Source organism: Anguilla anguilla, chromosome 2, assembly GCF_013347855.1.
Source record: "Anguilla anguilla isolate fAngAng1 chromosome 2, fAngAng1.pri, whole genome shotgun sequence".
Classification (NCBI taxonomy): domain Eukaryota; kingdom Metazoa; phylum Chordata; class Actinopteri; order Anguilliformes; family Anguillidae; genus Anguilla; species Anguilla anguilla.
Window position 1 is genome coordinate 35,187,228 of NC_049202.1, and position 27,370 is coordinate 35,214,597.

At 38.6% G+C, this 27,370-nt stretch overlaps 13 non-coding genes across 13 annotated transcripts; all 13 read right to left on the bottom strand.

Moving 5' to 3' along the window:
• Positions 1-2,735: 2,735 nt before the first annotated feature.
• Positions 2,736-2,808, bottom strand: trnar-ccu. Its single transcript has one exon. It is a non-coding gene; the product is annotated as a tRNA-Arg (tRNA).
• Positions 2,809-3,304: 496 nt separating this feature from the next.
• Positions 3,305-3,376, bottom strand: trnam-cau. Its single transcript has one exon. It is a non-coding gene; the product is annotated as a tRNA-Met (tRNA).
• Positions 3,377-3,808: 432 nt separating this feature from the next.
• Positions 3,809-3,880, bottom strand: trnam-cau. Its single transcript has one exon. It is a non-coding gene; the product is annotated as a tRNA-Met (tRNA).
• A 4,140-nt stretch (positions 3,881-8,020) lies between these two features.
• On the bottom strand, positions 8,021-8,093 carry trnar-ccu. Its single transcript has one exon. It is a non-coding gene; the product is annotated as a tRNA-Arg (tRNA).
• Positions 8,094-8,591: 498 nt separating this feature from the next.
• trnam-cau lies at positions 8,592-8,663 on the bottom strand. Its single transcript has one exon. It is a non-coding gene; the product is annotated as a tRNA-Met (tRNA).
• Positions 8,664-9,095: 432 nt separating this feature from the next.
• Positions 9,096-9,167, bottom strand: trnam-cau. Its single transcript has one exon. It is a non-coding gene; the product is annotated as a tRNA-Met (tRNA).
• A 2,854-nt stretch (positions 9,168-12,021) lies between these two features.
• Positions 12,022-12,093, bottom strand: trnam-cau. The gene has a single exon. It is a non-coding gene; the product is annotated as a tRNA-Met (tRNA).
• A 1,011-nt stretch (positions 12,094-13,104) lies between these two features.
• Positions 13,105-13,177, bottom strand: trnar-ccu. The gene has a single exon. It is a non-coding gene; the product is annotated as a tRNA-Arg (tRNA).
• A 498-nt stretch (positions 13,178-13,675) lies between these two features.
• Positions 13,676-13,747, bottom strand: trnam-cau. The gene has a single exon. It is a non-coding gene; the product is annotated as a tRNA-Met (tRNA).
• A 432-nt stretch (positions 13,748-14,179) lies between these two features.
• Positions 14,180-14,251, bottom strand: trnam-cau. Its single transcript has one exon. It is a non-coding gene; the product is annotated as a tRNA-Met (tRNA).
• A 182-nt stretch (positions 14,252-14,433) lies between these two features.
• Positions 14,434-14,506, bottom strand: trnar-ccu. Its single transcript has one exon. It is a non-coding gene; the product is annotated as a tRNA-Arg (tRNA).
• Positions 14,507-15,050: 544 nt separating this feature from the next.
• On the bottom strand, positions 15,051-15,122 carry trnam-cau. Its single transcript has one exon. It is a non-coding gene; the product is annotated as a tRNA-Met (tRNA).
• A 182-nt stretch (positions 15,123-15,304) lies between these two features.
• trnar-ccu lies at positions 15,305-15,377 on the bottom strand. The gene has a single exon. It is a non-coding gene; the product is annotated as a tRNA-Arg (tRNA).
• Positions 15,378-27,370: the final 11,993 nt, after the last annotated feature.

A 27,370-nucleotide genomic window follows, 5' to 3' on the forward strand; every position in this document is an offset into this window, starting at 1 on the left:
TACTCATGATTGGACTCTAGAATTGCTGCTTATGTCATTTGTTACTATTGTTTTATTTTTCTGCCACTGTAACTGTAACAGCCATATGGTATATAGGCAGCTAATGACAGCCACACACAAAGGGAGGCATACATTATTGCAAACATAGCCATATGGTGGCATTAACACTGATTTTTGTTCAGTCTTTAGGCCTTCATAACAAAACTATTGTGCATTGCCGAGGTCTGAGGCTTATGTGTATGTATCTCCTCATAATATTAAACATTTTTGCAAAGACATTTACAAAATGAATGATATTGAATTTTCCTCCATTAAAAAAAAAAAAATTAGCATGTTAATGAAAATATGTTCTCAAAAACTACTGCTCCAATTTGCATGAATCTTGGTTCAGTACACATTATCTGCAAACTGTAGGCTATCAAAATTCATTTTAGCAAAATGTGACTGCGCAAGCCAATCCACGTTCTCATAATTTGCATATTATAATGGAAATATGCTGTGTCTGTCAAAATTGTGTAAATTGTTCTTAAACTTTCTGTGCACATAAAATGCTCTGATATAAGTATAATGCACCAAATTTGAATGTGGTTGAGTAAAAACATTAGTAACATCTGTGACTGAAAATGTGTTAATTTTAACCATTTCATAAATATAAAATAATTGCATAATACAAAAATTGCATTCTTATGAAGCGAAATTCATATTGAGATGAAACTTGGAACAGAAAGTCCTTGGGGTATGCTCTCTCAAAATCACATGATACATTGCTACAATGTGAAAAATTTGGCAGCTACAGTAGATTTTAGTCATTATGAAGTTCGACTAGCCTCTTAAAAGTAGAATGTGCAACAAAACAGCTCCCACATGGTTATTTCAGTTTTGATTAAGCCTGTTGCAGCACACAAGGCATGTGATTGTGTGGTAGCCATATAGATTTTTTGACATTGATGTTCAATTTCTGCAATTCATCAAAATCAACTATTAGACAAAGGTTTGCCATATAAAAATTTCTCATCATTTGGTGCATTTGCCTCATTTGTTTTATATGAGTCTGTTTTTATGTTTTTTATTATGCAAATTATCCCATTTTATCGCAAAGACAAGCAATTTTCACACATTTTCTATTGCATGTATTGACGGGTGACAAATTAAAGGAACAACCTCAATACATTTGTGGAGAAACATAACAAATGCTTCCATACAGGGGTACTGCATGATACAATCAAGTAACTAACGTCCTATCATGCTCTGTGTCATGAAAATGCTGAGCAGGCCCAGTTGATTTTGATTTTGGATCAAGATGGCAAGAGGAAAAGAAGTGACTTTGAAAGAGGGTTCGTTATTCCCTCAGGTCCTTACACGTACAGTAGGAAAAGACTGGCTTTCAGACAAGTGCATCAGTGGAGTGTGGATAAATTCAGATGGCATGGTATATAGCCATCCAAATTGATTCAATCCCTTGATGCATATTAGCAAAAAAGGTTGCATAACATGCAACATAACAAATACAAGTAATCAGCAATGTATTCTCAAAAAAATAGGAAAATTCTGCTGTTTTATACAAATTTCACAGAGATTTATTTCAGCGAGTAACATGTTTTTCTCATAAAACTTATCACAATTGTTCATACCCCTCTTTAATGTACTTTGTGCACCCTCTCTTCAGAACTTTATCACTACTGAGTCATCTTATGTAGGGTTTTATGAGTAAACATCACTTTTTTTGTGGGGACGGGGGGCAATTGTGACCATTCTTTGTTAGGACCCCTGTCGTAAGTTTGTTAACATGTTTCTCTGTTGCATCATGTGTGTTTCGTCTTTCCAGTTCGTCATTTGATTGGCTGTTTCTACCTCCGGTTACTCAGCTTGAAAAAGCCGCCGTTTTCCACTTACCAGTGGAGACTAGCTCTTAGAACTTATGCTTGTTGTGTTGTGTTCAGTGATTGCTTCAGTTCACTTTACGTATTTGACCATATTTTTGTTTGATTCTGATTCATGTTTAGCTCTTCTGGTTCGTTGCTGATTACATATTGTGTATGACCACTGACTCGTTCCCTTTGACTCCAAATCTTGACTTCGCCCTTCTAGTTTTTTTGCCCCGTGATTTTGTGTGTCTGATCGTTAGCTCTCGTATTCGATGCTGATTTTTGCCTAGCCTCTTTGCTTTGTTTGCCGATTGGATTTTTGTGTTTGACCATTCATTCGTCCTCGGCCTCGAGCCTCATGTTGCCCTCTGCTCACCGTATAGTGTTCCAGTTAGTTAGTGTGTTCATCCATCCAGGACACAACTGTTATTTTGCTTTGTTATTTTCCCTTTATTATTTTTGAAGGTACTCTGGGTGACGTTTTAACTCTCTGTTGGGGGTACACTATTCAGACTTTTGGTTTCAGACTATTGGCAAACTGTCCGAAGTTCAGTGTTCAAAGCCAACCATGCCCAGTACCCTTCGAAGACTAGCCAGTTTTCAGTTTGGATAGGCAGATAAGGATTGGAGTTACAGGTCGGTTTGCTATACACGTTTCCCTTTTCCCATTTCCCTCGGCGACATTACAATTATGCAATTCATCGTAAGAAGATGAAGAAAAAAAAAGTATAACCTTTGATGTTTGGTATAATATGACTTCAAATTTCGAATCTCAAGCAGGTTTTTATTACTTCTGCCACTTTTCCCCCAGGAATTGCTTAAGGCCCCTTTTATAAAAATTCAGAGCTCACAGCAAAAGAGAGAAAACTTCACCCCAGATGGGACTCGAACCCATAATCCCTGGCTTAGGAGGCCAGTGCCTTATCCATTAGGCCACTGGGGCTCCAAAAACAATGGCTATTTACGTGGATACCAAAAAGATGAAAAAGCGACGATGCGTCAGGAAAAATGTCTGTGCCTGCGCGGTTGGACACAAAAAAATGGCAAAATCAGCATTGTTTTCAAGATCATCAAACAATGCACGGTGCTCGGACATAGCACAGGACAGTTTTGCTCTATTGACCACAGAGTTAGGAGCGCAGCACATTCAGGATGCACCATCTGCTTTTCCAGGGTTATTCATTGACATATTTACAATAATTCTTCTTTACAGTACTATTTGGATTTTAAAATGTGATATTTGGATTTTAAAATGTACCTTCCATTCCAAACCAGAAAATAGGTAAATGTAAGCTTTGATTGTTGAGCAGAAATCATAAATCTTGATCTAACTTACAAGCAGCATTTTGCTCAGGTGGTGATTTTCAATAGGGGAAATCACAGCAATCTCACCAAAGCTGAAATTCTGTGCTTGCTTAGGCACTTGGCAACCGAAAACATAGCAGAGGATGGTTTCGATCCATCGACCTCTGGGTTATGGGCCCAGCACGCTTCCGCTGCGCCACTCTGCTGTATAGAAGCACCGAGCTTGGATGAAACAAAATTTCAAAATCAGCATTGTTTCAAGATCATCAAACAAAGTACGGCATTTGAATGTAGCACAGGACAGGTTCGCTCTATTGACCTCAGAGTTAGGAGCGCAGCATATTTCAGATGCACCAATTTGCTTTTCCAGGGTGATTCATTGACATATTTACAATAATTCTTCTTTACAGTACTATTTGGATTTTAAAATAAGTGATATTTGGATTTTAAAATGTACCTTCCATTCAAAACCAGAAAATAGGTAAATATAAGCTTTGATTGTTGAGTAGAAATCATAGATCTTGAACTCAATTACAAGGAGCATTTTGCTCAGGTTGTGATTTTCAATAGGGGAAATCACAGCAATCTCACCATACTTGAAATTCTGTGCTTGCTTAGGCACTTGGTAACCGAAAACATAGCAGAGGATGGTTTCGATCCATCGACCTCTGGGTTATGGGCCCAGCACGCTTCCGCTGCGCCACTCTGCTGTATAACAGCACTGGGCTTGGATGAAACAAAATGTCAAAATCAGCATTGTTTCAAGATCATCAAACAAAGTATGGAATTTGAATGTAGCACAGGACAGGTTCGCTCTATTGACCTCAGAGTTAGGAGCGCAGCACATTTCGGATGCACCATTCTGCTTTTCCAGGGTTATTCATTGACATATTTACAATAATTATTCTTTACAGTACTATTTGGATTTTAAAATATGTGATATTTGGATTTTAAAATGTTCCTTCCATTCAAAACCAGAAAATAGGTAAATGTAAGCTTTGATTGTTCTGTAGAAATAACATAACGTAACATAACAAAACATAAAATAAAGTAACGTAAGACGAGAACAGGCCATTCAGCCCAACACTGCTCGTCTATTCCTACCACTAAACTGTACTTAATGCATAGTTTACCTAAAAGCTACATAGTATCTAACACTGTATCAAGTCGGGCCTTGAATACCCCCAGTGTTTCTGCCTCCACTACATGTCCAGGCAAGCTATTCCATACATTGACTACTCTCTGTGTGAAATATTTTTTCCTCGTGTCTGCGTGAAATTTACCCTTTGCCAGTTTCCATTTATGCCCCCTCGTTTTGCTAACCGAACTCAACTTAAATAATTTCCTGTAGTTCATTTTGTTAATCCCTTTAATACATTTAAAAGCCTCAATCAAATCTCCCCTATGTCGCCTTTTACTAAGCTTATAAAATCCAAGCATCTCAAGCCTTTCCTCATAACACTTATCTTTTATACCCGGAATCAATCTGGTTGCCCGTCTTTGGACCTTTTCCAGCGCCCCTACATGTTTCTTGTGGTACAGTCCCCAGAACTGCACACAATACTCTAAGTGTGGCCTGACAAGGGTATTGTATAGGGTGAGTATGATGTCCTTAGATTTATAGTCAATACTCCTGGCTATGTACCCCAGAATCCTGTTGGCTTCTTTGTTTTTTTTTTTTTTACCGCTACAGCACATTGACCAGACCATGATATGCTTTGATCAGCTATTACACCCAAGTCTTTTTCTACATGTGCACATTCTAATTTTGTACCACCCATAAAGTAATCCTGCCCTTTGTTTTTATTCCCCACATGTAGAACTTTACATTTAGTTATATTGAATTTAATTTGCCAGGTTTCTGCACACTTCTGGATTCTGTTTAAAACTTCTTGGATTACTTCAGTAGATTCCAAACTGTTGGCTAAACCTCCCAGTTTTGTATCATCTGCAAATTTAACTAGTGTACTTTCAATGTCCCTGTCCAGGTCATTTATGTAAATGAGGAAGAGCTGTGGACCCAGCACCGATCCCTGTGGAACTCCACTTCCCACAATATCCCTCCCACTGCCCTTTGTGTTCTATCCCGTAACCAATTCTGAGCCCACTCTGAAATGCCACCTGTAATTCCTACTGTCCTCATTTTGATAATGAGTTTGTCATGTGGTACCTTATCAATTACTTTTTGGAAATCTAAGTACATAATATCATAAGCCCTGCTCCCATCCAGACACTTGGTAGCTTCCTCAAAGAATTTCAAAAGGTTTGTCAGGCATGACCTTCCCTTGCAAAAACCATGCTGGCTATCCCTTAGGATGTTATTATTTACAAGAAATAATTGTAGTTTGTCTCTAATGATAGATTCAAGTGTTTTACATGTGATGCACGTTAAACTGACAGGCCTGTAGTTTCCTGTATCAGTACGGTCCCCTTTCTTATATATTGATATTACAATAGCCTGTTTCCAGTCATTCGGTATTTCTCCAGATTATAAAGACTGTCTAAACCAGTGGTTCTTAACCTTGTTGGAGGCACCGAACCCCACCAGTTTCATATGCTCATTCACCGAACCCTACTGCCCACTAACTGCAGACTAGACTGAGGGGTGGACCTCTGCGGCGGAGGCTCCACCGAACCCCTGAGACCGACTCACCGAACCCCTAGGGTTCGACCGAACCCAGGTTAAGAACCACTGGTCTAAACATACTTGCCAGTGGTTTAAAAATGATCTCACTTAACTCCTTTAGTACCCTTGGGTATATGTCATGAGGGCATGCTGCTTTATTTGCCTTTAGTTTATGTAATTAATCTAATACTTCTATATCCCCTATCTCAATATCTGCCAAGACATTCTGAGTATTGAATATGCCTTCCGGCCTATTACTAACCTCTTCTCTGGTAAAACTCTCAACAAAGTAGCCATTTAGGGCATCAGTACTACCCTTATTCTTACAAAGCAGGTCTCTGACATTATTTTTAATGCCCTTAACCTCCTCTTTAGCTTTCCTTTTCCTACTACAGTATTGAAAGAAACGCTTTGGATTTCTTTTAGCATTTTCTTTAATTTGATTTCATAGAGCCTTTTGGCTACACTTAGTTCTTTTTCAACCTTAGCAAGCATAGTACAATATTCAGCCTCATAAATCTTGAGATCAATTTACAAACAGCATTTTGCTCAGGTCGTGATTTTAATAGGAGAAATCAAAGCCATAGTTGGGATTCTGTGCTTACTTAGGCACGTGCCCACCGGAAACATAGCAGAGGATGGTTTCAATCCATCGACCTATGGGTTATGGGCCCAGCACGCTTCCGCTGCGCCACTCTGCTGCACTAGAGAAAATGGCATGAATGCAACAACATGTCAAAATCAGCATTGTTTCAAGATCATCGAACAAAGGATGGCATTTGTACATAGCACAGGACAGTTTTGCTCCAGTGACCTCAGAGTTAGGAGCGCAGCATATTTCAGATGCACCATTCTGCTTTTCCAGGGTGATTCATTAACATATTTACAATAATTCTTCTTTACAGTACTATTTGGATTTTAAAATATGTGATATTTGGATTTTAAAATGTACCTTCCATTCAAAACCAGAAAATAGGTAAATGTAAGCTTTGATTGTTGAGTAGAAATCATAGATCTTGAACTCAATTACAAGCAGCATTTTGCTCAGGTGGTGATTTTCAATAGGGGAAATCACAGCAATCTCACCATACTTGAAATTCTGTTCTTGCTTAGGCACTTGGTAACCGAAAACATAGCATAGGATGGTTTCGATCCATCGACCTCTGGGTTATGGGCCCAGCACGCTTCCGCTGCGCCACTCTGCTGTATGTTAGTATAGAAAAAATTTCAAAATCATCATTGTTTCAAGATCATCAAACAAAGTACAGCATTTGAACCTAGTGCAGGACAGTTTTGCTCCATTGACCTCAGAGTAAAAGGCGCAGCTCATATCTTTTGAAATATTTATGATGATTTTTTCTTTATTTTTTAAGATGTACTATTTTGATTTAAAATGTTTGCAAGCGGAAAAAAAATAATAGTACTGTATCAATCTTTTTGTCATTTCGGCAAAATATCATATTCATAAAAGTAAATATTAAAAACCAAAAACCTTTCTTTATCATTTTTGAAAAAGAGCTGAAACAAGACAACCAAGACATTCTTTGCTCCAATAACTCCAAAGTTATAGAGACTCGTGACACATAATCACTTTAAGATATTTATTTATCTTTTTTCTCCTTTTAATTGCGAACCTCTGGCACTTTCTATTGTTACTATTTCCTTTCTTGTTTTGCTTTTCCTACGGTTTTGTCTCTGTTTGCGATTTTTTGTATTTTACAGTTGAAATATCAATAAAATACCACAGGATTGTTTGGTGACATTGCAATTACGCTATTCATCGTAAGAAGATTAAAAAAAAAAATGTATAACCTTTTATGTTTGGTATAATACGACATCAGCTTTTGAATCTCAGATAGGTTTTTCTTACGTTTGATTTTCAATATGGGAAATCACAGCAGTCTCACCATAGTTGGGATTCTGTGCTTGCTTAGGCACTTGGCAACCGAAAACATAGCAGAGGATGGTTTCGATCCATCGACCTCTGGGTTATGGGCCCAGCACGCTTCCGCTGCGCCACTCGGCTGTGGACTAGGAGAAAACAAAATTTCAACCTTTAATGTTTGGTATGATATGATATGATATGACAAATTACATCAACTTTCGAATCTCAATCAGGTTTTTATTACTTTTGCCACTTTTCCCCCAGGGATTGATTAAGGCTCTTTTTATTAACATTCCGAGCTCACAGCAAAAGAGAAAAAGAGAAAAAGAGAAAAAGCTTCACCCCAGATGGGACTCGAACCCATAATCCCTGGCTTAGGAGGCCAGTGCCTTATCCATTAGGCCACTGGGGCTCCAAAAACAATGGCTATTTACGTGGATACCAAAAATATGAAAAAGCGACGATGCGTCAGGAAAAATGTCTGTGCCTGCGCGGTTGGACACAAAAAAATGGCTAAATCAGCATTGTTTTCAAGTTCATCAAAAAATGCACGGTGCTGGGACGTAGCAGAGGACAGTTTTGCTCTATTGACCTCAGAGTTAGGAGAGCAGCACATTCAGGATGCACCATCTGCTTTTCCAGGGTTATTCATTGACATATTTACAATAATTCTTCTTTACAGTACTATTTGGATTTTAAAATATGTGATATTTGGATTTTAAAATGTACCTTCCATTCAAAACCAGAAAATAGGTAAATGTAAGCTTTGATTGTTGAGCAGAAATCATAAATCTTGATCTTACTTACAAGCAGCATTTTGCTCAGGTTGTGATTTTCAATAGGGTAAATCACAGCAATCTCACCATACTTGAAATTCTGTTCTTGCTTAGGCACTTGCCAACTGAAAACATAGCAGAGGATGGTTTCGATCCATCGACCTCTGGGTTATGGGCCCAGCACGCTTCCGCTGCGCCACTCTGCTGTATAGAAGCACCGGGCTTGGATGAAACAAAATTTCAAAATCAGCATTGTTTCAAGATCATCAAACAAAGTACGGCATTTGAATGTAGCACAGGACAGGTTCGCTCTATTGACCTCAGAGTTAGGAGCGCAGCATATTTCAGATGCACCAATTTGCTTTTCCAGGGTGATTCATTGACATATTTACAATAATTCTTCTTTACAGTACTATTTGGATGTTAAAATAAGTGATATTTGGATTTTAAAATGTACCTTCCATTCAAAACCAGAAAATAGGTAAATGTAAGCTTTGATTGTTGAGTAGAAATCATAGATCTTGAACTCAATTACAAGCAGCATTTTGCTCAGGTTGTGATTTTCAATAGGGGAAATCACAGCACTCTCACCATACTTGAAATTCTGTTCTTGCTTAGGCACTTGGTAACCGAAAACATAGCAGAGGATGGTTTCGATCCATCGACCTCTGGGTTATGGGCCCAGCACGCTTCCGCTGCGCCACTCTGCTGTATAACAGCACTGGGCTTGGATGAAACAAAATGTCAAAATCAGCATTGTTTCAAGATCATCAAACAAAGTATGGAATTTGAATGTAGCACAGGACAGGTTCGCTCTATTGACCTCAGAGTTAGGAGCGCAGCACATTTCGGATGCACCATTCTGCTTTTCCAGGGTTATTCATTGACATATTTACAATAATTATTCTTTACAGTACTATTTGGATTTTAAAATATGTGATATTTGGATTTTAAAATGTTCCTTCCATTCAAAACCAGAAAATAGGTAAATGTAAGCTTTGATTGTTCTGTAGAAATAACATAACGTAACATAACAAAACATAAAATAAAGTAACGTAAGACGAGAACAGGCCATTCAGCCCAACACTGCTCGTCTATTCCTACCACTAAACTGTACTTAATGCATAGTTTACCTAAAAGCTACATAGTATCTAACACTGTATCAAGTCGGGCCTTGAATACCCCCAGTGTTTCTGCCTCCACTACATGTCCAGGCAAGCTATTCCATACATTGACTACTCTCTGTGTGAAATATTTTTTCCTCGTGTCTGCGTGAAATTTACCCTTTGCCAGTTTCCATTTATGCCCCCTCGTTTTGCTAACCGAACTCAACTTAAATAATTTCCTGTAGTTCATTTTGTTAATCCCTTTAATACATTTAAAAGCCTCAATCAAATCTCCCCTATGTCGCCTTTTACTAAGCTTATAAAATCCAAGCATCTCAAGCCTTTCCTCATAACACTTATCTTTTATACCCGGAATCAATCTGGTTGCCCGTCTTTGGACCTTTTCCAGCGCCCCTACATGTTTCTTGTGGTACAGTCCCCAGAACTGCACACAATACTCTAAGTGTGGCCTGACAAGGGTATTGTATAGGGTGAGTATGATGTCCTTAGATTTATAGTCAATACTCCTGGCTATGTACCCCAGAATCCTGTTGGCTTCTTTGTTTTTTTTTTTTTTTACCGCTACAGCACATTGACCAGACCATGATATGCTTTGATCAGCTATTACACCCAAGTCTTTTTCTACATGTGCACATTCTAATTTTGTACCACCCATAAAGTAATCCTGCCCTTTGTTTTTATTCCCCACATGTAGAACTTTACATTTAGTTATATTGAATTTAATTTGCCAGGTTTCTGCACACTTCTGGATTCTGTTTAAAACTTCTTGGATTACTTCAGTAGATTCCAAACTGTTGGCTAAACCTCCCAGTTTTGTATCATCTGCAAATTTAACTAGTGTACTTTCAATGTCCCTGTCCAGGTCATTTATGTAAATGAGGAAGAGCTGTGGACCCAGCACCGATCCCTGTGGAACTCCACTTCCCACAATATCCCTCCCACTGCCCTTTGTGTTCTATCCCGTAACCAATTCTGAGCCCACTCTGAAATGCCACCTGTAATTCCTACTGTCCTCATTTTGATAATGAGTTTGTCATGTGGTACCTTATCAATTACTTTTTGGAAATCTAAGTACATAATATCATAAGCCCTGCTCCCATCCAGACACTTGGTAGCTTCCTCAAAGAATTTCAAAAGGTTTGTCAGGCATGACCTTCCCTTGCAAAAACCATGCTGGCTATCCCTTAGGATGTTATTATTTACAAGAAATAATTGTAGTTTGTCTCTAATGATAGATTCAAGTGTTTTACATGTGATGCACGTTAAACTGACAGGCCTGTAGTTTCCTGTATCAGTACGGTCCCCTTTCTTATATATTGATATTACAATAGCCTGTTTCCAGTCATTCGGTATTTCTCCAGATTATAAAGACTGTCTAAACATACTTGCCAGTGGTTTAAAAATGATCTCACTTAACTCCTTTAGTACCCTTGGGTATATGTCATGAGGGCATGCTGCTTTATTTGCCTTTAGTTTATGTAATTAATCTAATACTTCTATATCCCCTATCTCAATATCTGCCAAGACATTCTGAGTATTGAATATGCCTTCCGGCCTATTACTAACCTCTTCTCTGGTAAAACTCTCAACAAAGTAGCCATTTAGGGCATCAGTACTACCCTTATTCTTACAAAGCAGGTCTCTGACATTATTTTTAATGCCCTTAACCTCCTCTTTAGCTTTCCTTTTCCTACTACAGTATTGAAAGAAACGCTTTGGATTTCTTTTAGCATTTTCTTTAATTTGATTTCATAGAGCCTTTTGGCTACACTTAGTTCTTTTTCAACCTTAGCAAGCATAGTACAATATTCAGCCTCATAAATCTTGAGATCAATTTACAAACAGCATTTTGCTCAGGTCGTGATTTTAATAGGAGAAATCAAAGCCATAGTTGGGATTCTGTGCTTACTTAGGCACGTGCCCACCGGAAACATAGCAGAGGATGGTTTCAATCCATCGACCTATGGGTTATGGGCCCAGCACGCTTCCGCTGCGCCACTCTGCTGCACTAGAGAAAATGGCATGAATGCAACAACATGTCAAAATCAGCATTGTTTCAAGATCATCGAACAAAGGATGGCATTTGTACATAGCACAGGACAGTTTTGCTCCAGTGACCTCAGAGTTAGGAGCGCAGCATATTTCAGATGCACCATTCTGCTTTTCCAGGGTGATTCATTAACATATTTACAATAATTCTTCTTTACAGTACTATTTGGATTTTAAAATATGTGATATTTGGATTTTAAAATGTACCTTCCATTCAAAACCAGAAAATAGGTAAATGTAAGCTTTGATTGTTGAGTAGAAATCATAGATCTTGAACTCAATTACAAGCAGCATTTTGCTCAGGTGGTGATTTTCAATAGGGGAAATCACAGCAATCTCACCATACTTGAAATTCTGTTCTTGCTTAGGCACTTGGTAACCGAAAACATAGCAGAGGATGGTTTCGATCCATCGACCTCTGGGTTATGGGCCCAGCACGCTTCCGCTGCGCCACTCTGCTGTATGTTAGTATAGAAAAAATTTCAAAATCATCATTGTTTCAAGATCATCAAACAAAGTACAGCATTTGAACCTAGTGCAGGACAGTTTTGCTCCATTGACCTCAGAGTAAAAGGCGCAGCTCATATCTTTTGAAATATTTATGATGATTTTTTCTTTATTTTTTAAGATGTACTATTTTGATTTAAAATGTTTGCAAGCGGAAAAAAAATAATAGTACTGTATCAATCTTTTTGTCATTTCGGCAAAATATCATATTCATAAAAGTAAATATTAAAAACCAAAAACCTTTCTTTATCATTTTTGAAAAAGAGCTGAAACAAGACAACCAAGACATTCTTTGCTCCAATAACTCCAAAGTTATAGAGACTCGTGACACATAATCACTTTAAGATATTTATTTATCTTTTTTCTCCTTTTAATTGCGAACCTCTGGCACTTTCTATTGTTACTATTTCCTTTCTTGTTTTGCTTTTCCTACGGTTTTGTCTCTGTTTGCGATTTTTTGTATTTTACAGTTGAAATATCAATAAAATACCACAGGATTGTTTGGTGACATTGCAATTACGCTATTCATCGTAAGAAGATTAAAAAAAAAAATGTATAACCTTTTATGTTTGGTATAACACGACATCAGCTTTTGAATCTCAGATAGGTTTTTCTTACGTTTGATTTTCAATATGGGAAATCACAGCAGTCTCACCATAGTTGGGATTCTGTGCTTGCTTAGGCACTTGGCAACCGAAAACATAGCAGAGGATGGTTTCGATCCATCGACCTCTGGGTTATGGGCCCAGCACGCTTCCGCTGCGCCACTCGGCTGTGGACTAGGAGAAAACAAAATTTCAACCTTTAATGTTTGGTATGATATGATATGATATGACAAATTACATCAACTTTCGAATCTCAATCAGGTTTTTATTACTTTTGCCACTTTTCCCCCAGGGATTGATTAAGGCTCTTTTTATTAACATTCCGAGCTCACAGCAAAAGAGAAAAAGAGAAAAAGCTTCACCCCAGATGGGACTCGAACCCATAATCCCTGGCTTAGGAGGCCAGTGCCTTATCCATTAGGCCACTGGGGCTCCAAAAACAATGGCTATTTACGTGGATACCAAAAATATGAAAAAGCGACGATGCGTCAGGAAAAATGTCTGTGCCTGCGCGGTTGGACACAAAAAAATGGCTAAATCAGCATTGTTTTCAAGTTCATCAAAAAATGCACGGTGCTGGGACGTAGCAGAGGACAGTTTTGCTCTATTGACCTCAGAGTTAGGAGAGCAGCACATTCAGGATGCACCATCTGCTTTTCCAGGGTTATTCATTGACATATTTACAATAATTCTTCTTTACAGTACTATTTGGATTTTAAAATATGTGATATTTGGATTTTAAAATGTACCTTCCATTCAAAACCAGAAAATAGGTAAATGTAAGCTTTGATTGTTGAGCAGAAATCATAAATCTTGATCTTACTTACAAGCAGCATTTTGCTCAGGTTGTGATTTTCAATAGGGTAAATCACAGCAATCTCACCATACTTGAAATTCTGTTCTTGCTTAGGCACTTGCCAACTGAAAACATAGCAGAGGATGGTTTCGATCCATCGACCTCTGGGTTATGGGCCCAGCACGCTTCCGCTGCGCCACTCTGCTGTATAGAAGCACCGGGCTTGGATGAAACAAAATTTCAAAATCAGCATTGTTTCAAGATCATCAAACAAAGTACGGCATTTGAATGTAGCACAGGACAGGTTCGCTCTATTGACCTCAGAGTTAGGAGCGCAGCATATTTCAGATGCACCAATTTGCTTTTCCAGGGTGATTCATTGACATATTTACAATAATTCTTCTTTACAGTACTATTTGGATGTTAAAATAAGTGATATTTGGATTTTAAAATGTACCTTCCATTCAAAACCAGAAAATAGGTAAATGTAAGCTTTGATTGTTGAGTAGAAATCATAGATCTTGAACTCAATTACAAGCAGCATTTTGCTCAGGTTGTGATTTTCAATAGGGGAAATCACAGCACTCTCACCATACTTGAAATTCTGTGCTTGCTTAGGCACTTGGTAACCGAAAACATAGCAGAGGATGGTTTCGATCCATCGACCTCTGGGTTATGGGCCCAGCACGCTTCCGCTGCGCCACTCTGCTGTGGACAAGAAGAGAACAAAATTTCAACCTTTAATGTTTGGTATGATATGATATGATATGACAAAGTACATCAACTTTTGAATCTCAATCAGGTTTTTATTACTTTTGCCACTTTTCCCCCATGGATTGATTAAGGCCCTTTTTATAAACATTCCGAGCTCACAGCAAAAGAGAAAAAGCTTCACCCCAGATGGGACTCGAACCCATAATCCCTGGCTTAGGAGGCCAGTGCCTTATCCATTAGGCCACTGGGGCGCCGAAAACAATGGCTATTTACGTGGATACCAAAAATATGAAAAAGCGACGATGCTTCAGAAAAAATGTCTGTGCCTGCGTGGTTGGACACAAGAAAACGGCAAAATCAGCATTGTTTTCAAGTTGATCAAACAATGCACGGTGCTCGGACGTAGCAGAGGGCAGTTTTGCTCTATTGACCACAGAGTTAGGAACGCAGCACATTCAAGATGCACCATTCTCCTTTTTCAGGGTTATTCATTGGAATATTTCCAATAATTCTTCTTTACACTATTTGAATTTTAAAATATGTGATATTTGGATTTTAAAATGTACCTTCCATTCAAAACCAGAAAAAATAGGTAAATGTAAGCTTTGATTGTTCTGTAGAAATAACATAACATAACATAAAGTAACGTAAGACGAGAACAGGCCATTTAGCCGAACACTGCTCGTCTATTCCAACCACTAAACTGTACTTAATAGTTTTTCAATTGGGGAAATCACAGCAATCTCACCATACTTGAAATTCTGTTCTTGTTTAGGCACTTGGCAACCGAAAACATAGCAGAGGATGGTTTCGATCCATCGACCTCTGGGTTATGGGCCCAGCACGCTTCCGCTGCGCCACTCTGCTGTGGACAAGAAGAGAACAAAATTTCAACCTTTAATGTTTGGTATGATATGATATGATATGCAAAAGTACATCAACTTTCAAATCTCAATCAGGTTTTTATTACTTTTGCCACTTTCCCCCCATGGATTGATTAAGGCCCTTTTTATAAACATTCAGAGCTCACAGCAAAAGAGAAAAAGCTTCACCCCAGATGGGACTCGAACCCATAATCCCTGGCTTAGGAGGCCAGTGCCTTATCCATCAGGCCACTGGGGCGCCGAAAACAATGGTTATTTACGTGGATACTAAGAATATGAAAAGGCGACGACGCTTCAGAAAAACGGTCTGTGCCTGCGGGGTTGGACACAAGAAAACGGCAAAATCAGCATTGTTTTCAAGTTCATCAAACAATGCACGGTGCTTAGACGTAGCAGAGGGCAGTTTTGCTCTATTGACCACAGAGTTAGGAGCGCAGCAAATTTCGGATGCACCATTCTGCTTTTCCAGGGTTATTCATTGAAATATTTACAATAATTCTTCTTAACTGTTTAAGATGTTCCATTTGGATTTTTAAATGTTTGCAAGCTAAAACAGAAAGAATACTACCTTATCAATCTTTTTGGCAAAATATGATATTCATTAAAATACATATAGCATCCAACAACCTCTCATTTTCATTGTACTCAAACAGTACATCCTAGCCAGTGCTTGAGGGGTTGGATTCAGAAAATCAGCATTGTTTTCATGGTAATTTTATAAAGAGTGCTGCTTGGACATTGCACAGGATGGTTTCACTCCATGGTCCTTTGGGTTATGGACCCAGCAGACTTATGCTTCGCCATTCCGCTATATGTGATGGTGTTGGTTACATTCAAACTATGCTATTCATTGTAAGAAGATTCTGAAAAAATGTGCTTTAATATGAGATTAATGTGCAAATCCCAAGGAAGTTTTATAACTTTTGCCATTTTTCCCCCGGGGACGTATTAAAGCCGGGCGCTGTTTGGTTCAGGTGCGCCATTTTGCTTCGTCATTACTTTAAACTTCACATCCAGTTTATACCATCTATTAAAAACCTCAAAATGTGAAAATGAAAGCTTTGATTGTTCAGTAGAAATTATGAATCTAAACATACAAGCAGTATTGAGCTAATGTGGTGACTGACACTTGAGCAAAAGACTTCAGGACCCCAAAGATGAGACGGGGACATTTTATTAACCGATGTGCTCTTAGTTAGAGCATCTCCTGGACATTCACCTTTATTGTGAATAATAAGAAAGCCAATACGATGTTCACTCCCAATTACTTCCCACCAAGTTGACAACTACCCATCTTCTGAACACAATTCCCCGCTGATTACCTCATCAGGATACCTCCTCTATCCCTCCCCATGTTCAATTGCCTGCTATTGGGCTTTGAGTTATTTCGACCTTGAACCAGTGTTACCTGTTACACATTGGCCTCAAAAAGAAATGAAAACAAGAGATTCAGCATATAAAGTCAAGAAATAAAACATAAGTAATGCCACCGGGTTGTCTCCACCATGTAACCCGCAGGAATTTGAACTTTCAATGGTTATCCTCCAGGGGTCCCCATAAACACTCCAATGGGACAGCTAATCGTACACTTGAGATTCTAATTGAAACATTTCTGAAAACAATTAGTTTATCTAGTATGTGGGGAGAGCCAGGAAGGAACATGAACATAGATGGAAGTTTAAATGCTATGAAAAGCATACCTTTGAGTGAGTGGTCCTCACTCCTGGTCCTCCTCACTCAGCACTTGAGTAGCAGAGCAATTGATCAGTTAAAGCAGTTTATTACACAATTAATTCAGATCACTTGGTTTATTGGGTCTGAATCGGTCACTGAGGAAAAAACAAAAACCAGTAAAGTTTGTGGTTCTCCAGAACCTGGATTGAGCATCACTGCAGTAAAAAGAAAAATGCTTTCACATAAGGCAGGTTTTTGTTTTAGCCCAGCACTAAGACACCTGATTCTACTTATGGTCTTAATTAAAGACCATGATTAGCTATGTAGTTGAATCAATTTCTTCTTTTTATTAAACTTGTTTTGCAAGTTAAATCCTGGGTCCCTGCTACTCATATCACAGGCCCTCAAGAACCAAGAACTGCTGATTTTCCACCCTCCCTTGACCTGGGAGTCAGCTGTGAATACAGTCCAGCCAATCAGCAGCTCCTACATTGTGTTAATAAGGTTCAGGAAAAAAAAAATCAGGAAATAATTAAACACGTGTTCAACAACCTAATTAGGAGCTTATTTATTCCCCACAATCCTGAATTTGATCAGTTTTGTTTAGTCTTTTATGCAGTTGTTGGCAATATAGCACAATGTGAACATGGGACTTTTATCTTGCATGCATAGCTATTTTTGTCATAATGTGGCTTTAGAGTGCAAATAATCCCTGTAAACATGCAAAGAACTAAAAAAAAAAATGAACAGCTGTTTTAAAATCCTGGGATTGCAATTGTGATAGGAATAAAAACCAGCATACACAAATGGTTCCCAGGACCCAGTTTGAATACCTAGGAGTTCAACGTTATATAACTACTACTACTATTTTTAATTTGGGTATTTCCCACTGCTTTGAAGAAAACCTAACATGCCCCTGTACAACATTTAAAAGTACTGCAGCACGTCCATAGTAGTAAGTAATGGAACTGAATCATCTGTGCCTAATTAGTGGCAATTATTTTTTCAACGTAGATGATGGTGGTGCAGTGGGGAGCACCATCACCCCACAGCAAGCAGGCCCTGGGTTCAGTTCTGGCCTGGGTCCCCCCTGCAGGTCTCTGCTCAAAGACAGGAAGACTTGAAACTGCCCAGAGGCATGAGTGTGTGCCCGAGTAAATGGTGAGTGAATGGTGCGTGTACCCTGTGATAGATTGGCAGCCTGCGTCTCGCCAAATGCACGCTGGGATAGGCTCTGGAATCTGCCAGGATAAGCGGGCATAGGTAATGAATGAATGATTGAGGTGGTACTATTGGAACAATTGCTTGAGAAGTGGCTTGATAGAGAGGCTATTATATCATAGGTCTCAGCAGGGAGCAACATTACATCCGGTGCTGAGGTTGAGAACCGAAAGCTGGCCCCTTGGCTTACAGTGTAGACCTCCAGACCAACGACTGTTTTTTAAACAGATGCAGATTTCAAATGCAACTCCCTCCTTGCAAGCCTGCCAGCCTGTGACATACAGCCACTAAACGTGATTCAAAACACTGCCGCCTGACTTGTCTTCAACCTTGCTACGTTCTTGCTTGTCACTAGCCACTCCACTCTGCGGTAGCAGGGCGACTTGCAATCCCTGCCATCTGGGTGAATGGTTCTCGCTCATCCCTGAATCCTCCTAATTTGTTCCTCTAGAACTTTAATGTTACACTTGTATCTCCATACAGCACTTATATTGCACTTGTATCGTTATCTTGATGTTGAAGCTCGTCATGTCTCCTAGTTTGACTTACTTATCTGACCTGGCCTATGCTTACTTTGTGAACTGGACTTAATGTGTTTATGGCTATGAACAACTGTTACATAATGTAGTTGTTCCAATGACCTCCGGTATACCCTTATTGTATGTCACTTTTGTTTTGTAGTTGTTCCAATGACCTCCGGTATACCCTTATTGTATGTCACTTTTGATCAAAGTGTCTGTAATGGAATGAAGACTGTTGTTTGAGTAAGAAGCTGAAGCTCTTGTGTTATAATTATGATTTTATAATTATTATTATTGTACTCAATTGTATATGACTACATTTCAAATTAACAGAAAAAGAAAAACTATTTTGAAAAAGAATATATTAAAATATATTTAATTTAGCCACAAGAGGGCACTGGATCCTAAAAAAACTCAACATCATCTCCAGTGCCACAGACTTGTGGGTGTATATAGAACAGAAAGCTTCAAAAATTGTATTTTCAGAGTCCATAATAATAATAATAATAATAATAATCATCATTTTGTTTAATTGAAGCTATTGCTTAACTGTGGTTCAGAATGCATTGGCCACTATAATCGGTTAAAAGAACATGAAGAGTCAGGCCCAAAGAGCCACTCATAATCACATTACTGTTAAATGCCATATCCAACAAACAAATGACTACTGGCCTATACCAACCTATCAGGAACTTAAAATGAGTGATCAGGTCTCACTAGTGCATATTGATGTGGAAATATAACTTCACTTATTTAGTTTGGAATGTAGCTTTTGTCACTTAGGTAATAGCGTGTTGCAGTGACTCCAATGCAAGAATCCAGTGCTATTAAAGTAGGACCAGAAGTAGGATCGCAAATACATTAAATGACGTTGAGGTCTGGACTATGATCGATCTTCTTAGTAGTGCGCTTGGGGTCATTATTTTGCTGCATAATGAGTTTGCTCACAGTCAAACATTGTCCAGAGAGCATTACATGATATGATAAGATGTGTATGTATTCATCAGCATTCATAATGCCTTCAATCAAAATCACCAACTCCAGATGTTGTTAGACAGCACCTTTAAATTTGCATGGTTCCTCCACCACGCTTGACTGATTGTTGCAGACATGATTCCAAGAGTGTTTCGTTGCTTTTGCGGCACGCATACTACCTTCTCTTGCTTCCAAAAATCTCTAATTTAGACTCATCAGTCCAGAAAACCTTACTCCACATCCCAGTTGTCCAGTTTCAGTGTACTATGGAAAATTTTCTTCTCTTTTGCTTATTTCCTGTTTTCAGCAGTGGCTTTTTGAGAGCTACACAACCATTCAGACCCATAGCATTGAGTTATCTTCTCATAGTGGATACATCTGAGAATTTATTCAGAGTTCTGAAGTAAGAGTGGAGCTTGGTTTTTCCTATCTCTCAAAGATTAAATCTTTAAGTACTGTCTTTGTGATGGTGATATTTTAGGTGGTCTACCAGTTCTTGCATGCTTGTTAGGAGTCCCATTTTCTGTATATCTTACAATAATCTTTCGAACTCCAGTTTTGGAAAGACCTGTTTCACTTATTTTCCTTTGACTTTCACCTTCCTAATCCAGTTGAATTATCTTAAATTCAATTTCATCAGAAATATATCCTTCAAACATTTTAGATGCACATGACAAAGAAATCTGCAAGGCAGCTAAGGTGTATTTGAGTAGTTGTTTGTTTGATTGTTAGAGCCACATTTGAAGGCAAAGGGTTCTAACATAAAATCATTGAAACTTTTGGTAACAACTTTTGTTGGGAGGAGACAGCTGCACCTTGTAACTTATTGATTGCAAGGATGGACGACTTTAAGTGGTAGTAGGGGGCACAGAAGAAAGAGTGGACAGATAGATTTGATATATGTAGTCATAGAGGCTTTTAAAAAATTATCTGTTAAATATATGAATTATTGTCTGACACTGGATTGCACTGAATGGCTGATTTGACTGGAAATTGAATAAACAAAAGGGTGGTCTCTGACTTTACTGTATATTGTGTATGATTGTTCATTATTTCTTCACTATTTCTACAATGCATTTTGTGCATACTGGTAGTGCAGTAGGATATGTGGTTTGGAAAAAACTGGGTAGGACATAAAATTGCAGGAAAGTTTTTGTGCATTTCCATTAGCATTCCTACCGGATTTTCCTCTGTCATTATGGAAGTGATGATTTTCCCTGCACTGAAATGAGTCTGGTGACATAGAGAAAACAGCAATACCCTGTGTCTATGCTGCCTACTGAGGCCATATGTTCCTGTTTTTCATCTGAATGATACATTTTCAGCAGCTTTGAAAAGTTATTTCTGTGGTGGGATTTTTAAAATAAATTTTTAATCACTAGATGGTGACAAAACACTGTTTATGCACTTGTGCTTTCACCTGGAATTATTTTCAAATGTAATTATTTAGGTTGTTGAATGCATTTTTAATGACAAAAATAATATGACTGACATTCAATTATAAAGTAAAATTTATTCTAATAGTCCGATCTCTCTAAACCAAAGTATGAAAATTCAACCAAAAACAAGGCGATACTAACTGAATGCAATAAACATTATACATTGCAGTTTTAGTAATTTTTCCAGACAGTCCAGTCATATGATGTACCCTGGTAGATTTGTGGGTTTGATCAGTAACAATTGTACTTGTATGAACTGCAGATAAATTGCATTAGCTCCCATTGGGAAGGGATTTACGTATGCTCAGAACTATGTGATAAATATAGCTGTGTGAAGATCTGTCACAACTGGCCAGCCACTCTCTCAAGCAAATACAAAATCACATAAACCCACACCAGCACACCTATATACAGTCAGTCACCTCCAAAACTATAAGCACAACCAATTATACTACATTTTTTGCTCATCGTTAGCAAGGAAGGCAGTCATTTTGGAGGTGACTGTGCGTGTAGATTTCAAGATGAGCTACACCAACCTGTGGATACTTGCAAAAAATGTTCCTGAATTATTTATTCTGTAATTATTATTTATATATAAGGAAAACCATACACTCATGTGAGTAAATTCTAATGTACAGCAGGAACAACACCCTCCGGCTTTAAATCCATTATCATCATGTCTGCATGTCCCAAAGCACTATTCCACACCCACCCATCCTCTCACATGTCAACCATGCCTGATTCCATTAGATATATTCCTCCGCTTGATGAGAACTTGAGCAGACACAAAGTCATATACCTACCCTATCAACAGGGAATGAAATGAGGTTAACAAAATTGAATGTATGTGCAGTTCACTCTGAAGGCCATTTGCATCTCTCAAGGATTCTGGCAAGTAATGCTCAATTAATGGGTTGGGAGGAGGCAGTGGGCGGTGCGGCTCCGGTCATGTGAACAAGCTGTGCCCTGTTCTGTCATGAGGAGAATGATTAATAGGAGATTAGTCTTGTTAGAGAAGGAACCGTGAGGGCCAGCACGAATGGCCTCCCATTGGCAACATGAACTGTCCAAAAACTGTAACAATGATACTAATCTGGCGAGCATCATGAGAGAATGTTGCTCAGAAAATAAAAAGGAGCTCCATGAATCAATGGCCATCTTTTCCAGGAGCTCCACAAGGACTGCTCTGAAATACTGCAGTTCAGGAAGTATTGGCCTCGATAATCAGTTAAAAGTATATGAAGAATCAGGCCCAAAGAGCCACTCATTCACCATTGTGATTTGCCATTGAACGCTGTATCCAACATCAAAGGACTATTGGCCTATATCAACCTCTCAGGAACACTCTGAGAGGGTACTACATAACAAAGGCCACCTTGCATGTATTTTAGTCTTCTGCCAATAAGAGGCAGATAACCTCTTTTTACAAGTCATGTGTCAAACAGTTATCTTAAGTACCCCAATCATCTATGCCGAATAAAGTAATTGCCATTAATTAAAAGCATACCATGTAGGATGTTTTATTTGAAAATATTATAAAATAACTATGCTAATGGATATCTATAATGCACTGGCATTCTCAGTCTTTACACACTTTAGCCAAATTGTGACACCTTTGTTATTCTAAAATGTGTTTGGGACGTTTCTGGGCGTTAGGGATGTGCAGAGACGTCATTATCTGTATTTTCATATTTTCCCTTGATGGCAACTGTTAGCCTACCATGAAAATCTGGACTGGATTTTGTGTTCATTTGATAGCCGAGACCTATGGCTGATACATACGGCATGTTACATCTTAAACGGATGAATACTGAGTGAAATACAAGGTAAAACGTTTCGTAAAATATTTCAACTGTATTTTTTTAAATGGAGGAAATTGATAAATACAGCTGAAAGTACAGGTTCTAAGCTTCATTTTGATGTATAGGTTGCAGGGGTTTGAAGGAAATCTAGTTGCCACACCAGGCTTTTGTCTCGCTAGATCCCTCACCTGACGTCTCCTCCTCCTCGATGCGAGAGTTTCCCTGAGTGATAACTGGGAATGGTCAGCACTCAGCCCACTGCCTGCTGTGCGCTACCTCGGTGGGGGCGACTACAGAATATAGCGATCACTTTTCAATAATGTGTAGTAAATGAAATGACTAGTTAGTTAAATCAAAGTCCTATGTTGCAAACAGAATGGCCATTTTTATCTTGTGGCCATCCACAATGATATGAATCGATTTGAAGAAACATAATGGCACAGAACTTATTTATTAAACGTTTTGCAGCGCAGTGGCTCAAGGTTTGTTGGTGTGTGCGCCAGAGTTCCAGATACAGCCCCCCCCCCCCCCGTCCCTGTAACGTTAGATAGAGGCTATGAGAACTCGTTATGGAGCTGACTTTTTTCCAAATCCGAATAATAATGAGCAACTTCGGGTAGAAGAAATATCTGTTTCCATTGTATTATTCGTGCTTTCCCGAATACAGTATTCGGATTCAGATACATCCCTACTGGGTGTGGCACTGTTTTCTGTGTAGGGAGGGGTGGGCATGGCTATAGAGCCTGTGGTTTGGGGTCAGATTCCAACAAAGTGTTTGTCGCTAGTTTTCTGCGATGGCAGATGCTAAGAGCCCTAAATACAGCAAAGCAAAAAGACGAGCCAACAGGGGTCGTTCGAGTCAACCTTGGAATTACTTTTCTTCGGTGGTGTCAGCTGAAGTTTGCCAAGGGGATGAAAAGCTACGTGGAGGTGGCCTGTTTTCTGTTGGACCTATAAGTAGCGTTACTTTTAGCTAGTTACCTAAAGCCTGGTGCACACTAGAGGATTTTCAAATCTTAACCGATTTTAAAAACGTGGGAGACCACAGACACAACCACAGATTTAACCGATTTTTAATATGTTAATCGTAAGAACGCACACACCAGACGATACAGTCAAGACGCAGGACCATGCACTTGGCGTTTATACTAAACGATTTCAGAGTGGCGATTCCAGGGACTTGGGATCTCACAGAAACTTGCGTGATCAAACGTGACTTCAGAGCAAAACAAACATGGAGGCAGACCATTGTCCTCAGCTGGTTGCTCTTGTGTGCGCTATGTTTTGCACCGAAAAAAAAATACAAGAAAAAAACGTTTTTTTCGGCACTTCTTGCACCTCCAAGATTTTATAACTAGCCAAAATCACCGCAGATGACACCAATGCGAACATCATGTGTGATTGGTCAGAAATTCAAGGTGGGCATGATTTATTTTGTTTTATTTCTGCAAGCTGATTCCCCGTCTCCATGGAGACCACACTGGCAGCAACGTTATAATAATTAGATATATACAGAATACAATATTGATACTTTTGTTGCTACGTGCGTTTGCCTAACCACCTCGAGTATAAAACAATTTTGTCCGCAGAGAACTTCTTTCGTTTCGGCAAGCCGAAAAAAATTCGGTTGGACGATGCTTCCCGGTCAGCTCGCTCTCATTGGCTATTGCGGGTTTCTGCTCAATATTCCATTGCTCTTCCTTTCACACTACAGGATTTCAACTCGTAAAGATCAAACATGTTTGATATTTAAGATTCGAGATCGGGGAGACTCCGATCCAGTCGGTAACATTAAGATTATGTCTGTAAACCCTTCACACTACAGGATCATTTGGGCAGATAATCGGTTCAGACCAGCATCGAATCGGGAACGCCCCCGCGATTGTCGGGAAGGGCGAATCGGACCCAAAATTGGCCGAATTATCCTCTAGTGTGGGGCCAGCATTATGCAGCTAGATGCCCAAGGTTGGGTAGCTTTTGCATCAAATTCTGTTCTTCTATCAAGATGTATTCCCCCCTCTTGGGAACTGCTGTTACTGTTTATAGTTGCAACTTAGCTAGCTTGGTAATTCACCTAGCTAACTTTATCTCATCTGCCACTGAGTAATTCATCGCAACTAGGTACTGTGTATCCAAAAGAAAAACTTTTAAAGTTCGGATAAAATACATAAACCATATTTGTCTGTCCCATCTGTCAACCAGTCTGAGACCACAGATATGCTGTCAGTTGTTTGACTTTCATTTTTATCTTCTGCAAAGCAGCAGTCTGTTGCGCATATTCAGTCAAAGTTGATGCCTGCTTAAAAATTCATGTAATTTAGCATTATACACTTTTCCCTGTAGAATATTTGCACTTAAGAATGCACCTGTTAAATCTTGAAAGACTTACTGCTCAAGGCTCTCTTTACCCCAGCTGACAGATATTTCACCCGCAGTGTTGATCTCAGACCTTAATTGATATCTGTTTGTTTTTCAACATTCAGAATGAGGAAAATTGTTGACAGAGAGGGTGTAAATGATTACTTTCCCAGTTTTCTGGTAATAATCTTACACATGCCCTCAACGCCCACTGGTTACATAATTCGTCTATTATTTTCAAGGTTTATTATTACATTTGTTATTGTACAAAATGGTACTGTGTGCAGTGTTCCAGGTGGATACTGATACTTGTGGATACATGCTTTTCCCAGTGTGTGTGTAGTGTGTCCACATTCACTCCGCCTGCATTAGGCTAATTAAATGTTTTTTATAAATGTCACAATTAGCCATTGTATAATTGTCACTTGACTGTGACCTTTAAGTGCTTACAGGACATCCTGGAGGATAATAATTGAAATACTGTCCCTGTGGGTCACGTGACAAACCAGTGGCCATATATTTATACCCTGTTTACATTACCTTGAACACATTTATATTATCTTCTTCTGGAAAGAGTTTGTGGTTTAAAAGTGACAAGCTCTGGTCCCTCCTGCCCAGTGGAATCTCTATGTTGGAGCACTGCTGAGAATATTCAAAGAGGGATTGGGAGGGACATGGAAACCAGGCCCACAGGAGGGAGGTATGCCTCTCAGTAATGCTGAATACAGCTCATACTGCCCTTGTACTATATTTCAACATTATGCTGTTATCAGTACACTGAGTGCTGCAGATCATCTCACTGATACCGGAATGCAATAGCGCCATGTTTTACCCCTTCTTGCCCTTCAGTTAAGAGGGGCCAGATAGAAGGAAATCCCAATCAGTACATCACTTCCAGGATTTCGAGATTTCTCCACATACAGGGTGGAGTCTTAGTTATGCATCTTGGATACTTGCACTGTATTGAAGTCAGCAAAACAAAAATATTAAATACTTAATTGACAGCTTTTGCCAAGTACAAAAGCAGAATAAATAATGCTTTGTCCATATCCCATTTTAATTTATTCCATTTATTTGAATGAACGAATATGGCATACTATTGCAGGTAGGCATTCCCACAAAGATATATTCTTCACTGCAGTCTGCATAGTGTAATTTGGCTTGTTATCAATTTAAATAGCAGGATATTTAATGAATCAGACTTAATTTAAGTTCATTGATAAAAGAGGCCGATTCATAATCAGAAAATCGAAGAGCAGTAATAAAATGATGAGGCATGGATCTATATGTATTCCACACAATGCAATACTTCTGATTGATTGAAATTCTAAGTCTTGCAAGCAAACTTACAAGCTAGCTTAGCCATGAGTCCCTAGCTAATGTTACTGTCAAGTAATGACATGTATATCATCTTCATCATCACAACCACTTCACCTTAATCAGCACCATAGCATCATCTCAAAATTGATTTAAGAGCAAATTAAATTCATCAAGCTATTCCAATTTATGTAGACCTATTTGTTTATTCAAATGTGATTAGTCTTCATAATAATTAATCATCATCATGCAGACAGAAATACAACTAATACCATTTTAATAACAATATTAGTTGCAATATCAAAACATCAATGCAATCAAAATAATATTTTAGGATCATATCAGAATCAAATAATCTTAATTTAAAAGCAACATATGCTGTCTTTATTACTTATTCGTTATTATTAATTTACTCTTCATGATTCATCATCATGAACAATGGACACAAGAACATAACGCTATTGCAGATAACATTATTAATAATGCTAATAGCTATAATGTCTAAATAACAACATAATCAAAACAATAATGACAATGAAAATGTATTCATCATAGCTCATAGCTCTCCTGGGTAGAATGCCCATTGCCCAACATATTTAGTATGTGCTGGCAACTCCATTTCTAGGCTTGGCTCAACCATTTTCCTTGTCGTAAACATCATGCTTGTTCATGTGCTCGTGTAAGCAGGAGTGTGCACTTTGACAGACAAACATGTAGACCAAATATGAATTTTAAAAAATCTTTTATCTTCTTCTGTTGGGCTCCGATAAAGAGTAAATAGTTTGGTGTGAAGAAATTTAAGAATTTAAAAGTTCCGTCCAAAATAGTACCATTTAGTCAGGGTAAGTGTATAGTTTTGAATGGACTTCAATGGGGAACTTTGCCTTTTGGAGGCTTACTAAATTTCAATACCTCCAGTAACTA